At 38.4% G+C, this 13,097-nt stretch overlaps 1 protein-coding gene across 1 annotated transcript in view; it reads left to right on the forward strand.

Annotated features, from left to right (window-relative positions):
• The first annotated feature begins 942 nt into the window (after positions 1-942).
• The window catches only part of LOC129769553 (adhesive plaque matrix protein), a 74,572-nt gene continuing 62,417 nt past the window's right edge, over positions 943-13,097 (forward strand). Inside the window, exons 1-2 of the mRNA XM_055771897.1 lie at positions 943-1,202; positions 1,379-1,533. The gene's annotated coding sequence lies outside the window, so the exon portion shown is untranslated. The remainder of the gene's footprint in view (positions 1,203-1,378; positions 1,534-13,097) is intronic.

Genomic DNA, 13,097 nt, shown 5'->3' on the forward strand with positions numbered 1-13,097 from the left:
AAATCCGATCGGGGTCCGTAATATGGGTTAATATGTAGTCCATGCATTGTTGCATGTTTGCATGTTTCATGCATGTTTTTCGTGATGTTTCGTTTCTGTGATTTCGGTGAATTTCGACATCTGTAGTGAATCTACTAATTCATGTGCATGAAAGATTAATCTTTTCTTTCAATTAATCAGCAGTAGCAGCATGAACTTTCCAGACAACTCAAAAGAAGCGTATTACAAAAATTACCAGACATCAATGAAGAACAACATCATTGCAAGAAAAAGGTCTCCAGAGATACGGCCCGTACACTCATGGAAGAATTTGTTTTTCGTTTCAATGTTCAGAAATCCTTGTGAGTTCTCGAAAACAATCCAAACAGTTTTGTCATCAAGAACAAAAGCTGAATTCAACCCGCACTTAAGTCGTGATTTTTAATACTACAAAAAATCCAACATTCTTTGTGTTATTGGGTGTCTTTATCCTGGCGGATTTAATGGCCCTCTATTACCGATTGGAATAAATTGGATCCTAGTTCATGTGCGTTACCTTCAGAATATACATTTCAGGAAAGAGGTTCAGTCATATGAAAAAATATGGATGTTTGGATGGAACAAAAATTAGGTGAGAGGACAAAAACATGAAGAACAAAGATGTATGGTCCCCAGTGAAAAATAATATTACTTTTTAGGGATTATAACTTACAATGCCTAATAATCATGTATTATAACGAAGTGTTACTTGATTCGGCTGATCATCCCCAGGGGCAACCCACACTCGCGCATGATCAGCCCAATGTTAGTGATCAACTTGTTTGTCCGTTCTCCGCGTGTTGTAGCGGCTTCCGCCACCGCAGCCGCCCCCGCCGTCGACGCGACGCCTCGATCCAAGTGTTTACGCCTCGTCGTCGGCGCAAAGTTTCGTGCAAGTTTAATTTCTACTTTAGTTAAATTTTAATCACTCGCGGCGACGGTCGATCGCCGTTTTCACAAAACGCTTTTAGTCGGTTTGACTAGTGCGCGCGGCACACTTCCTCTCCCCTGTCCGTTCATCGATCAATGTGCATTTCGCTCCATAATTCGCGGTGCCTTATTCTGCAGTGGAACCCCGCCGCGTGATTTTTATTTAATTTCCGACTCGATTCATCTGCTGCTCTGCTCGGCGTTGTGTGCAGTTTTGTTCTTAACGCTAATTGGAATCGCAATCTGTCGCCAAGGTACGCCAGCACTCATCAGTATCTCGCCCCGCTGAAAATTATTGAGTGGCTTTGTGGTTTTCCGAAGAAGTCGATTGTACTCTCATAACTGCCTGACTGGCTTCCGAAAAGTTCACATCGTTCTTCGGTTTTGTAAACAAGTGGTGGATAAATCTTCTTGCGGTATTATTTCTCAGATTTGCCGGTGGAGTGTGAAGCAGGAAGAGGAGAGAATAAAAATTTCACCGCAAAAATTAAACATACAAACCGGGTGCATTTGGCGAGTGGAAACAAATCCGCGTTCTGCCAAAAGGATATTTTTGCGTTTCTGCAAACAACCAGACCAACAAGGGTAAGTAGTTGCAGCGCCAGAGAGTATTTCAACCGAAAGAATGCGAGAGATGATGCGACATATCTGTAGAGAATTTGAATTTGTTTTTTAAATTAAAAAAAACGCGCAAAAAAGTTTTGATAGTGTTCGTTCACATTTGTCGTTAGAAACTAGAATCGTGATCAGTATTCAAATTTAGTTGTTCGGATATCTCAAAACCGCACCCGTTGACTTTGGGGAGCACAACTTTTTTGGCAAGCAAAACATTGGGTTGTAATCTCATAGTTATGAAAGCTGAATTTAAACGCACAAGCTGAGACGTCGGTTAATCGTTCGACTAATTCAAATAATCGAATATCTGAAATTATAATCGAGTCATTTTGTATCGAATTATTTAAAATCAAAATATGATTACATCGAATAATTGTCACTGTAATAGCGATTAATGAAAGAAGAAATCTTTCTCAAGGTTAATTCTTTTTGAGGCTAAGAATTAGGCTATATAATTTTTTTATCCAACCATCTAACATCGACAACCCGATAGACCAAGCGGCCAGAATGACAGCGTGATACGTGATTATTACAAGAAATAAATATTCGCTCGATTAATCGATTATTGAAAGACAAGTATTCGAATGAATAGAATATTGAAAAATGCCCCAAAGATTAATCGATAATCGAATAAAGCCTGTTACGTTAAATTTCAGACACTAAGATATGCCAGTAAAACAAAAATTCACGTAGTACAACAAAACCGAATGTTTATTTCAGTAAAATAGATTTATATCTAAAACAAGGGAAGCTTACTTCGATGTTAATTACGTTGTCTTTTTCATCTCCTCTTGAAATCATTAATGCCATTCGCTTTCTTCTTGGTTTCGAATAGTTTTCGATTCATCAGAGCCCAGCACATTTCCACTGGGCGAAGTTCTGGACAGTTCGGTGGATTTGCTGTTTATGGCACATATTTGACCTCATGTGCATTATTCCATTCCAGGATGGATTTTGCATAGTGACAAGAGGCCAAATCTGGCCAAAACAACGCTGGAGAGTAAAGGGTGTGTCACATCAAATTGCATCACGGAAAAAACGCTGTAGAAATTCGCCCAGTAGACCGATCCTTTTGAAAATTTTAGACAGTAAAATAAAAACTATTAAACAACTTTTGGCATTTTCTTTTTATTCATACTTCGAGCCCAAGCCCGTATGCTCGCACCTTCCTCTTTACCCCGTCCATAAGGTTCTGTACAACGTCAGGTTGTAGTTTTTTTTGAACAGAAATCCATTTTCTCTTGAAGTCCGCCTCCGATTTGACAACTTTTGGGTTCTTCCGGAGGGCCTGCTTCATAATCGCCCAATATTTCTCTATTGGGCGAAGCTCCGGCGCGTTGGGCGGGTTCATTTCCTTTGACACGAAGGTGAGTGACCCCGTTGACTTCGTACCACTCCAACACGTCCTTTGAATAGTGGCACGAAGCGAGATCCGGCCAGAAGATGGTCGGGCCCTCGTGCTGCTTCAATAGTGGTAGTAAGCGCTTCTGTAGGCACTCCTTAAGGTAAACCTGCCCGTTTACCGTGCCGGTCATCACGAAGGGGGCGCTCCGCTTTCCGCAAGAGCAGATCGCTTGCCACACCATGTACTTTTTGGCAAACTTGGATAGTTTCTGCTTGCGAATCTCCTCCGGAACGCTGAATTTGTCCTCTGCGGAGAAGAACAACAGGCCCGGCAGCTGACGAAAGTCCGCTTTGACGTAGGTTTCGTCGTCCATTACCAGGCAATGTGGCTTCGTCAGCATTTCGGTGTACAGCTTCCGGGCTCGCGTCTTCCCCACCATGTTTTGCCTTTCGTCGCGGTTAGGAGCCTTCTGAACCTTGTATGTACGCAGGCCCTCCCGCTGCTTGGTCCGCTGGACGAATGAACTTGACAAATTCAGTTTATTGGCGACATCCCGGACCGAGCTTCTCGGATCACGTCTAAACTGCTTAACTACGCGCTTGTGATCTTTTTCACTGACGGAGCATCCATTTTTGCCGTTCTTCACCTTCCGGTCAATACCTAACCATTGTATCTCGAAGTATCGTTTTAGTACTTTGCTGACCGTGGATTGGATGATTCCCAGCATCTTACCGATGTCCCGATGTGACAACTCCGGATTCTCGAAATGAGTGCGCAGGATTAATTCACGACGCTCTTTTTCGTTCGACGACATTTTTCCAAATTTACGAAAAATTGACAGTGAAGCATGGCCAACGTGATCTATACACTCTTATCTGATTATAAGCGAAAGCTGAAGATATAATTGCTAAAAATTAAATTTCTACAGCGTTTTTTCCGTGATGCAATTTGATGTGACACACCCTTTAGTGGCTTCTTATGAATGGTAGCAACCGCTTCTGGAGACATTCCTTCTCGTAGACATCTTTGTTGATAATGCCGGTAGAGACGAAAGATTTGGATTTTCGGCCACAACTGCATATGGCCTGCCAAACAAAGTACTTTTTGGGGAAATTTAGACTGATTCTTGGTCCGGAAACACTCGGTCGCGGCATTCCTTCGCATTGTAGTATAAAAAGCGAGACCCGGAAGCTGTTTGAAGTCTTCAAGAACATAAGTTTCTGCGTCCATTATGGTACATGAATATTTTTGCAAAAACTGGGTGTAGAGCACCTAAGCACGGCTTTTTACAGTGAAATTTTGCTTATCATCACGATTGGACACCTTTTTCACTTTGTACGCCTTCAGTCCATGCCTCGGCTTCACTTTTTTGTACACATGATTTTGATTTTCCAACCTTTCGAGCCACATTTCTAACTGGAAGGTTGGGATGTTTCTCAATAATGGCAATCACCTTTCGGTCCATCTGTCGGGAGCATACTTTTCGATTTGTTCCGCTTCCAACCATCCGATCCACAGTTAAGCGCTGATCAAACAATTTGCACCCACTAAACACGGTACTCTTCGGCAGTTTTAGCTTTTTGGCGAGATCGCGTACCGACGGTGTTGGATTTTGCTGCCTTTCGCGTAAAATGCGTTTGCGTACTGCGTTTGAAATATTTCATGAACTACACTGAAAGAAAAGTGTCCGTAATTCAACGTGGACAGGCTTTAAATGAAAATTTTAGACATCACTACGCAAAAGAATTCAATACATTTCAACCCTTAACGAGCTAATTTTAGGTGTAAGAAACAATTTCTTACTGGATACAATACCTCATAGCCTTGAAATATTTCCGGACCGTTGAGAGTTAGCATATATTGAACCATAAAGAACCCCCGGATTGTATAAATGAATTGAAACAGTCGTTGCACAAATATTAATTGAATTTTATTTTTTTTATTTTATAAGTTATACAACTCGACGAATTGTCACCCGAGAAACATTTATAGTCAAATATTGCTTTATTTGCGTATGCGATTTTGAGGTATTCGAAACTGTTCTAGCTATTTCCCGCTTATCCCGTTCAGAGAGCGTCGATTTACGTGGAGCTCTGTCCTTCTTACCGTATCCTCGTGAATTCGCCAAATAATTGAGCACTACACTATGCGATCGTCTAATCCGATAAACAATTTCTCTGATACCAACATTTCCTTGGTGAAATGCATCGATTTGTCTTTCTTCTCTCTCTGTGAGCACTTTTCCCTTCGGCATTCCCACATTTATTGATCAAAACAACTAAAACAACGGATAATGTGACTGGTCCTATAAAAACTTGACACTTGAACAATACAAAAACATTCGTTTACACTCAGCGCTTTCACACACACACATATGAAAATCATGCAGTGTATGGTAGTCACCAATACCTACACACTAAAATATAAATTGAAACATTGTTAGTTTACAATGACACTAATCAGGTCTTATAGAAGTTGTACGGAGTGTATGTTATTCACTTGTAGTTATAATTTCCTGGGTATATTAATATTAGAGCTATGATAGTGATATACTAAACGTGTAAATTCACTTGTATGTGAAAATTTGTGAATTATTCAAACACAGTAGAACCCCGATTATCCGCGAAATTGAGGAAAGGTGATCGCAGATAACGAAAATCCCGCATAATGCAATAAAGGACCAAAAATGAGGTGCAAACATGAAAAAAAACATTTCACCATAAAATATATGTTTTATCAATACAAAAATCATTAAAACAGTGCACAGATATTTAGAAAGACAAAATCAAAACAAATGAGCAAGTGCCTACCACCCACTGGCGAATTTCGGTGAGACCCACTTGCGGAAAATCGAAGTTCTTCTGTAATACTGCTAATTGGGTGTTCCGGACAGTGAAAACTTAGTGATGAAACAAGCATCTATATCGTGCATTTTTTCTCTATCTGTTTGTGTTCAATACGAGAATAAAAAGAGGGCTCAATATATTTATTCTCAGTGACAGAAGATTTCAGAATATGAAAATCAAGATTATTCTTAGTATGTCCCTCTTATCCCCAGTTCCCCTCTAGATAAAATGAAATATTCATCATTCAAAAAAAGTCTTTCCGAACAGAATTACCGTGTTTTCAATATTTTGCTTAAAATACGAATGGGAATCCTCGTTTTTCCCTATATGCGCACTGAAAAAAAACTCATCAATGAGAATAGTTGTCTTCGTCTTCGACTGCTCGAAGCTAGACAAATCAATGAATTCAATCATTTTGCTCCGTTCTTGATATCAACATAAATTTAGCCTGCTCGGCGATCTTCCTTTCCCGGAATCAGCGCACACTACTACACGATGCCAGCAATATGAAATTGACTTACTACTGCTCCGGGAGTGGGTCATCAAGTGCACCACTTGATGCTGTGAGGGATCACTGAAGGGTTTCGTCTCTAGCGTCAGGCCGCTTCGACGGTTATCTTGTTGCTCATTTATGGGTTACTGGTTTGTTTGGTTATTATTATTATTGTTACTACAACTATCGTCTTGTCTCTCGTTCTCGTCTTTGGCAAGCTCGGATGAATTCATAATGCAGAGCAACCGCTCAGATCTGATGTGGTGCAATGACTGGCCCGATTCAGCCGTATGTGTTGGCGGAGCAGCGAAGGTCTCCGCAGTTTGGATATTGGTTTTTCTCCTGTGAGTGCCTTTTTTTCCTTTCACAAGGCTGAGCTGATGATGTCGCCAGTGTCCGAATCGGCGTGGGTTGGTCATCGAGAAACAATGATGGCATTTCAGCTGAACAGAATCTTCGCTCGGGTGGATCAGTAACAGTGGAGGAAGCTTATGAGATATAGTTTACGTCACCTTCCTCTGACGATTTACAAATTGATATTAACTGCTCATCAATATTATCACATTATTATGTAAAGTATGCGGCATATGGGAGCTTCATCCAAAAGCTTTAGAGTAGCTCAACCACCCTTCTAGACACTCGATGTCACGGTATCACAATGTTGCTAATAAATGAAGCAGTCAGCTGCTATGTAATCAGGTGAAAAAGAAAGCACAGCTCGCGTGAATGGTAATTAGATTTGACACAACGCGGGTACTAATAGAAATCTCGCGTTCGTTTGACAAGCTCCCCTTTGAAATTACTCAACCATAGGCAAGAGGTGTGAGTTCATCTATAGTAGCATGTTTGAGATAAGACAGAGCTTGCAGTGTACATTGAGGTACACTAACAAGTTGATTCTGTATTGCATTACTATAATCGGGCATTTTTACAGCACCCCAAAACAAGTATCCGCCCTGTTTCCGGCGCAAGTCAGCACTTGCCCGCCACGCACAGGTAACAAAGGATGTTTAATTTCAGCCGATGATTTCATAACACCGCTTCGCCTTCTCTTATTTTTACTCACGTGTGAATAATCCGGACGCGGCGGCCGTGACGCTATAAACAGGAGATGCCCACGCACTTCGCGTCTCGCGCGTCCGCTATTTGCTCCCCCTCTCCACTCGAGTGCTTGGCACTATGACCGAAGAGACAACATCGAGCGCGCGCGACCGTCTCGAAGGTTTTGAATGGTGCAAACATTCGAAACGCCGATTAACGACGCAACGTTGCGCTCAACGCTTGTTGTGTGTTGTGTTGCCAGCTTGATGCTGCACGGATTCGCTAATTCCTTAGTGAATTAGGCATGGTTGTGTTGTGGTGCAAATTCATAGTTTTAATTTCATAGGTAATCTTTTTCGATCAGAGGATGTGATAGGATCGTTTTAAATGAGTGTTCATTGATTCGTTTCATGATTTCTCAATTTTGGATACAAGAGCGTGGATGATCACTAATTGTTAATTCATGATTTGCAAGTAATTTACCCGAATTGCTATTCTCTGAACAATCCAACTTTACATCACAATTTTATACCTGTTGGTGATGAGTTTCACGAATAAACAAAACGTTGAAAACATTTTTATATATTTTCTATATTGGGGTCAACTCTGCGAAATTGAAAATGATGCGTGTAACGATTATTAAAGGATTTCAAACGCATAATAGTGAAAATAGTAAAACAAATAAACAATTCCATGAATAAAGTAGGTATGATTTCTGCATTTTACTCTCTGCTTGCGCTGTGAGGGAAGCGCGACAAATAACATGTTTGCATACAATTCGGCGTTATTCTTCATTATCTAGGATGACATTGCGCATTTCGAATCGAGTGACTCGTTTCGAGATAATTCAAACTCGAATCGAATTGATTTTAGTATTATGTATCTTTTTCGAATTAATATTTTCTGTGTACTAGATTTCGAGCAAAATTTGTCTCGAAGAGAAACGCCAAATTTTTGGGTTTGTAAACTAAGCAAAATCCACAGCTATTGCAAATATCAATACCGAAAAACAATTTCATTTGATATTATATTGGAATTGTGATCGAACAGAAAAGATCGCGAAATGTTTTTGACGACAGCGATAGTAAAGAAGAGAGCACGCTTATTCACAGAGGTGGGAGTTGGGGGGATAAAAGCGACTCTCTTTCGCTAAGTGAAAATGAGTGAGTTGGGCTCATATACGTTTCCGATATAAATGATAATAATTATTTTTTTGTTTCAAGGTTTCGGCAGTATATCAGATTTAGTCGAGAAGCATTTAAAAATATTTTAGATACAACCGTTTTCAAAACAACTTTCAGAAGTACTGCCACTCCTGCAGCTTTGAAATTAGCAGCCGTTTTGAATCTTCTGGCTTCTGGTCGTTAATGTAATGAAGGAGTAAACTTTTCACTTATGGCTCAACCAACAGTTTCATCTGTGTTCAATGAAGTGATACCACTTCTGAAAAGAAACTTGTGCGAAAAATTGATCGAATTGGATACAGCATCGTTTAATGTAAAAAACCAATATTTCTTCGACAAATTCAAGATACCCGGTGTATTGATGGTACTAATATACCCATTCTAAGGCTTACGGAAAATGTACAAATTTACTGCAAATATGATGCTTATTGTATTTCTTCGTAATTCCATAGTGCTGAAATTTAAGTATTGTATTTAAACTCACGAACTTGTACAAATAGACGTCAAAACCAAAGGAAATGCAATTGAAATTTTCTTTTATGTAAGGTTTAGTATTAAAATCAACGTTCCACTAGCATTTTCCCATACGACGATCACCCATTTCTTATCGAAACATTAGTTCTCGTTTCGAGTTAAAAAATGCTCGAACACAATGTTACGTAATGTCAAACTCCGCTCAAGACTCTACTACTGCCTAATTCATTTCGCTCGTTTCGAGCTCGCTTCGAATTTCATAATGGTAAAAGTGGTTGAAACGAACAAAAATCACTCGTTTCGAAATGCGAAATGCCACCCCTGGTTACCTTATTCGTTTTTATATTTTTTGTGGCGATGCCTATTAATCCTTTTACGGGTACTGGCAACTGTTTTTCCACCAACTAAAAATATTATATCAGTATTTTGCATAGCCAAATCCTTCTAAAGGTATCTGGTAATACTCCTTTTTTTTTGGCTGCTAAAAATGTACGATATTAATTTGGGGGTTATTTTTATGTAACAAAACCACGACTTTAGGGCGCCGGCAGAAAATCCTGTTTACATTCGTTGAAAATGCAACAAGTTGAAAAGTTTTTCACTGCAAACGTACTATTTAGGATCTACTTTGTAAGATCATGTAGTTTTTAAAAATAAAATAAATGGTCTATTTGATCAAATTTCAATTTTTTACTTTGAAACACGTTTTTTTGAAACAAGTTTTTTACGCTGCACTAGAAACACTGTTTTAATTTTTGCATAACCATAGGCGCAATAAAGCAAATTTACAAGGCAGTGTTTTTGGGATTAGCGGATCGTGGCAACTATATTACCACCTATTTTTTCAACTGTTTCAATAGTTTAAATTTTTTTAAAGATAAATATGTGTTATTCCTCATGTAAGGATTATGTTCTCTGAAGTTGGAGTCGATTCGTTACATAGTTTCCACGGCCTTGAAAATTATTCTACATTTGCCAACAGCAAGCACTTATCAGTTGACAAAAACAAAGGAGTGGAGATGACTTGGAAGATAACGATACTTTATTATTCCCAATGTTTCGAAGGTGCACATTTTTATAATGAAGGCTTTCCAAATTGGTGTTCTAATAAAAACGCCAAATTTGCGTCGACCAATTTTAACCTTACCACCCTTTTTGTGTAACAAAAGTAACATCTATTTGTATTGTTCTTCTACAAAGTCTCATTCGACTTTGGAAATATATAACTAACTAATCGAATCAAAAAATAAACCCGTTAGCCGAATTATTTCATTTGTAACCTAGAATATTCAAGTACGGTGAATTAACAGGTGTGCAAGTTATTTTATTTTTTTCCTGTGTTATAGTGACTTTCAAAACTTTTGGCTGGTTTCTTCACCTTTACTTCCTTTTTTGTTATAATGTCGGGAGTGAGAATTGAATCCGTGACTTTTAGCGTTAGAGGTAGGAATGTTACCACTACGCCAGATCGCCTCCGTCGGTATGCAAGTTAAAATGTTCCAAATAATTTTTAAGGGAACATTTATTTTCGAATTCAACCCGGATACACATTCTACACATTTTGCTCATCTCAACGCAGACAAATTGTGGACTTCTTACCAATAAAACTCTGTTTAGTTCGTTTTGACGAAAACCATTCGACGACCCGTTTTTCGACATCTTTATATTCGGCGAAGTGCTGCTCTGCAAGTGCATGTCCCATTGAAGCAAAAATGAGATAATCCCCTGGTCCCGTCAGGGCTGAAGAAAACGGTGGGTGTGATAATGTGATAACGCCTTAATATCACTTTACCGTGTCTTCGGGTCCTTGATCCAATGATCAAATATAGGGTTGGGGAAAAAGAAATGTCGTATTTCTGATCGAAATTTGACGCTTTATTTAACATACTTAAAATTATCCAATTTAAGTCAAATATGCGCCGTTCTGTTCGCAAACTTGTTGCCATTTAGAAGGCAACTTCATTTCCCCCATTTCCCTTCATGATTTCAACGATTTTATCGGTTTCCACGACGATTGGCCTACCAGTACGGGGTGTATCTTCGACAGCCACTACACCAGAACGAAATCGATCAAACCAACGCTGTGCTGTGCGAATCATTACAGTATCGGGTCCATAAACTACACGAATTTTTTCGGCCGCCTTCGTTGTAGTTTTACCTCGCAGGTAGTAAAAACGTTAAATATGGCGAATTTCTAGCTTGGTGGACTCCATCTTTAACGCGCTATAACTTGAGACTGAAAATGACAATCACAACAGTGTCAAAACGACACTTGTAGCGCAGATTGTCGTATTTAAATAGCCGTATAGTATGACCCGATGCGATAAGTACAACACAAGATATGTTTAAGTGTTGCCACATATTGACAATATACGACATTTCTTTTTCACCAACCCATATTTAGGTCATATGGAGTCTATTCAATTTATTTTTCAAGTGCATTTTACGCGGAAAAAAAACTTGCTACTTTTTTCTCATGCGCTGTAAAATGTTTTCCGTCAAAGGAAAAAACGATTTTGTAACTCTGACTTTGTTCATTTACGTTTTTGGTCGATGTAACGAGAAGTAAAATAAGATTGAAATAAAGTTTAGAACACCTCAACAATACTGAAATTTCAGTTTCTGCTATAATTTCAGTTGGGCCCCTATGATTTTGAACGCTAGCATTGATTTAAGAAAAAAAACTAATTTGTTCATTTCATCTGCTTATTTTTACTTTTAATAACAACACTTTTCCTATGTAGTGAACTATTATAAGAAAAGTAACATACATAAACAAAATCTGTGACGTCACAGATTTAAAAATCTTCCCACCTTTCATTTTCCATCTCGATGCTACATCAACTATTTGCACCCCAGCAAAATTAACAACGGGTAAAAGTTTACATTTTATAGAACTAATTGAAGTTGTATTCGCCTGTCGAACTTATAAACACAAGATTCGTGAACTGTAATTTTGACCTTATGACCGCTAGACCACCGAAAGCGTCTTTTCTAAGAATTCGACGTTCGTCTCAAATCCCAACGGCAAAGGCTAAGAAAGAACTCAAGCCAGTTGGAGTGTAAAGGGTGGAACAAACAAAGTTAAGACGAAGAAGATGTGCATAGTTTGGTTAATTCTATTTTTTGTTTATTAAATTTCCTTATTTTCTTGTAGTATCAATATTATACAAAAACAATATTCAGTTGATCTTTCACTCTGTCATATCCAAACGATCGTGCCTTCCGCTTCACTTCCACCATTAATTTTCGCACAGCGGCCTCGTCGGACTTGTTCGCAGTAGAATGCAAGTTGAGGCATTCCACCGATCAACACGAAACTATTTCAAATCAATATTTTTGTTTGCTGAAACTGTGTCAACTTGTTCGGCGCAAGGCACGATGCCATTTTACGGTACTAGTATTTTTTTTAATTACGATCACGACTAATTTTTTAAAAAGGGCTTGTGCAAAAATGATATTATTTCAGAAAATAAACTATAACTCCAAAACGAGTTATTTGATCGAAAGTGTGTCTCAGGCAAAATTATAGATTATATATATTTTTTTTTGTTCTGGAAAAAGTATACTGAAAATGATTTTCCATCGAAAACCATTGAAGATAAAAATTTGAAATTGAATATCTAATTTTTTTCTAAATATAAATTTTTGACACAATAAAGCCCATATTGTCTCCAACAACTGGTTTATCATTTGATCCTGGGCAAATGAAAAATTATTTTTTTCTGAAATAGAATACCTACAAAATTCTCGACAAACAATGAAGTGTAAGTAATTGCTCAAATTTTCATGAAAAAAATATCAAACATTTTCTTAGAATTACATTGAAAAATAATCATTTTGAAAATGGAATTTGTTTTTTTTCAAAAACGTATTTTTTGAAAATTCCTCAAATCATTCAAACACCGAAAGATGGGCATTTTTACCAAGAAAAAGGTTTTCTAACAACAGCTTTTCAATGTTTTCTATGAAAAAATTACAACTAATCCTTCTTTGTTTAGGGTCAAGATAGCGATAGAGTGTATTCGACATTTTTCGGGAAAAATGAATTTTAATTTTCGAAATATTTTTGACGTAGGACTACGTCATTGCTGTACCGGGATGTAAGTTCAAAATTTCGAAAGCGAGAGAGTGACGCTTGGAGTGCAAGA

The sequence above is a fragment of the Toxorhynchites rutilus genome, chromosome 2, assembly GCF_029784135.1.
Source record: "Toxorhynchites rutilus septentrionalis strain SRP chromosome 2, ASM2978413v1, whole genome shotgun sequence".
NCBI lineage: Eukaryota > Metazoa > Arthropoda > Insecta > Diptera > Culicidae > Toxorhynchites > Toxorhynchites rutilus.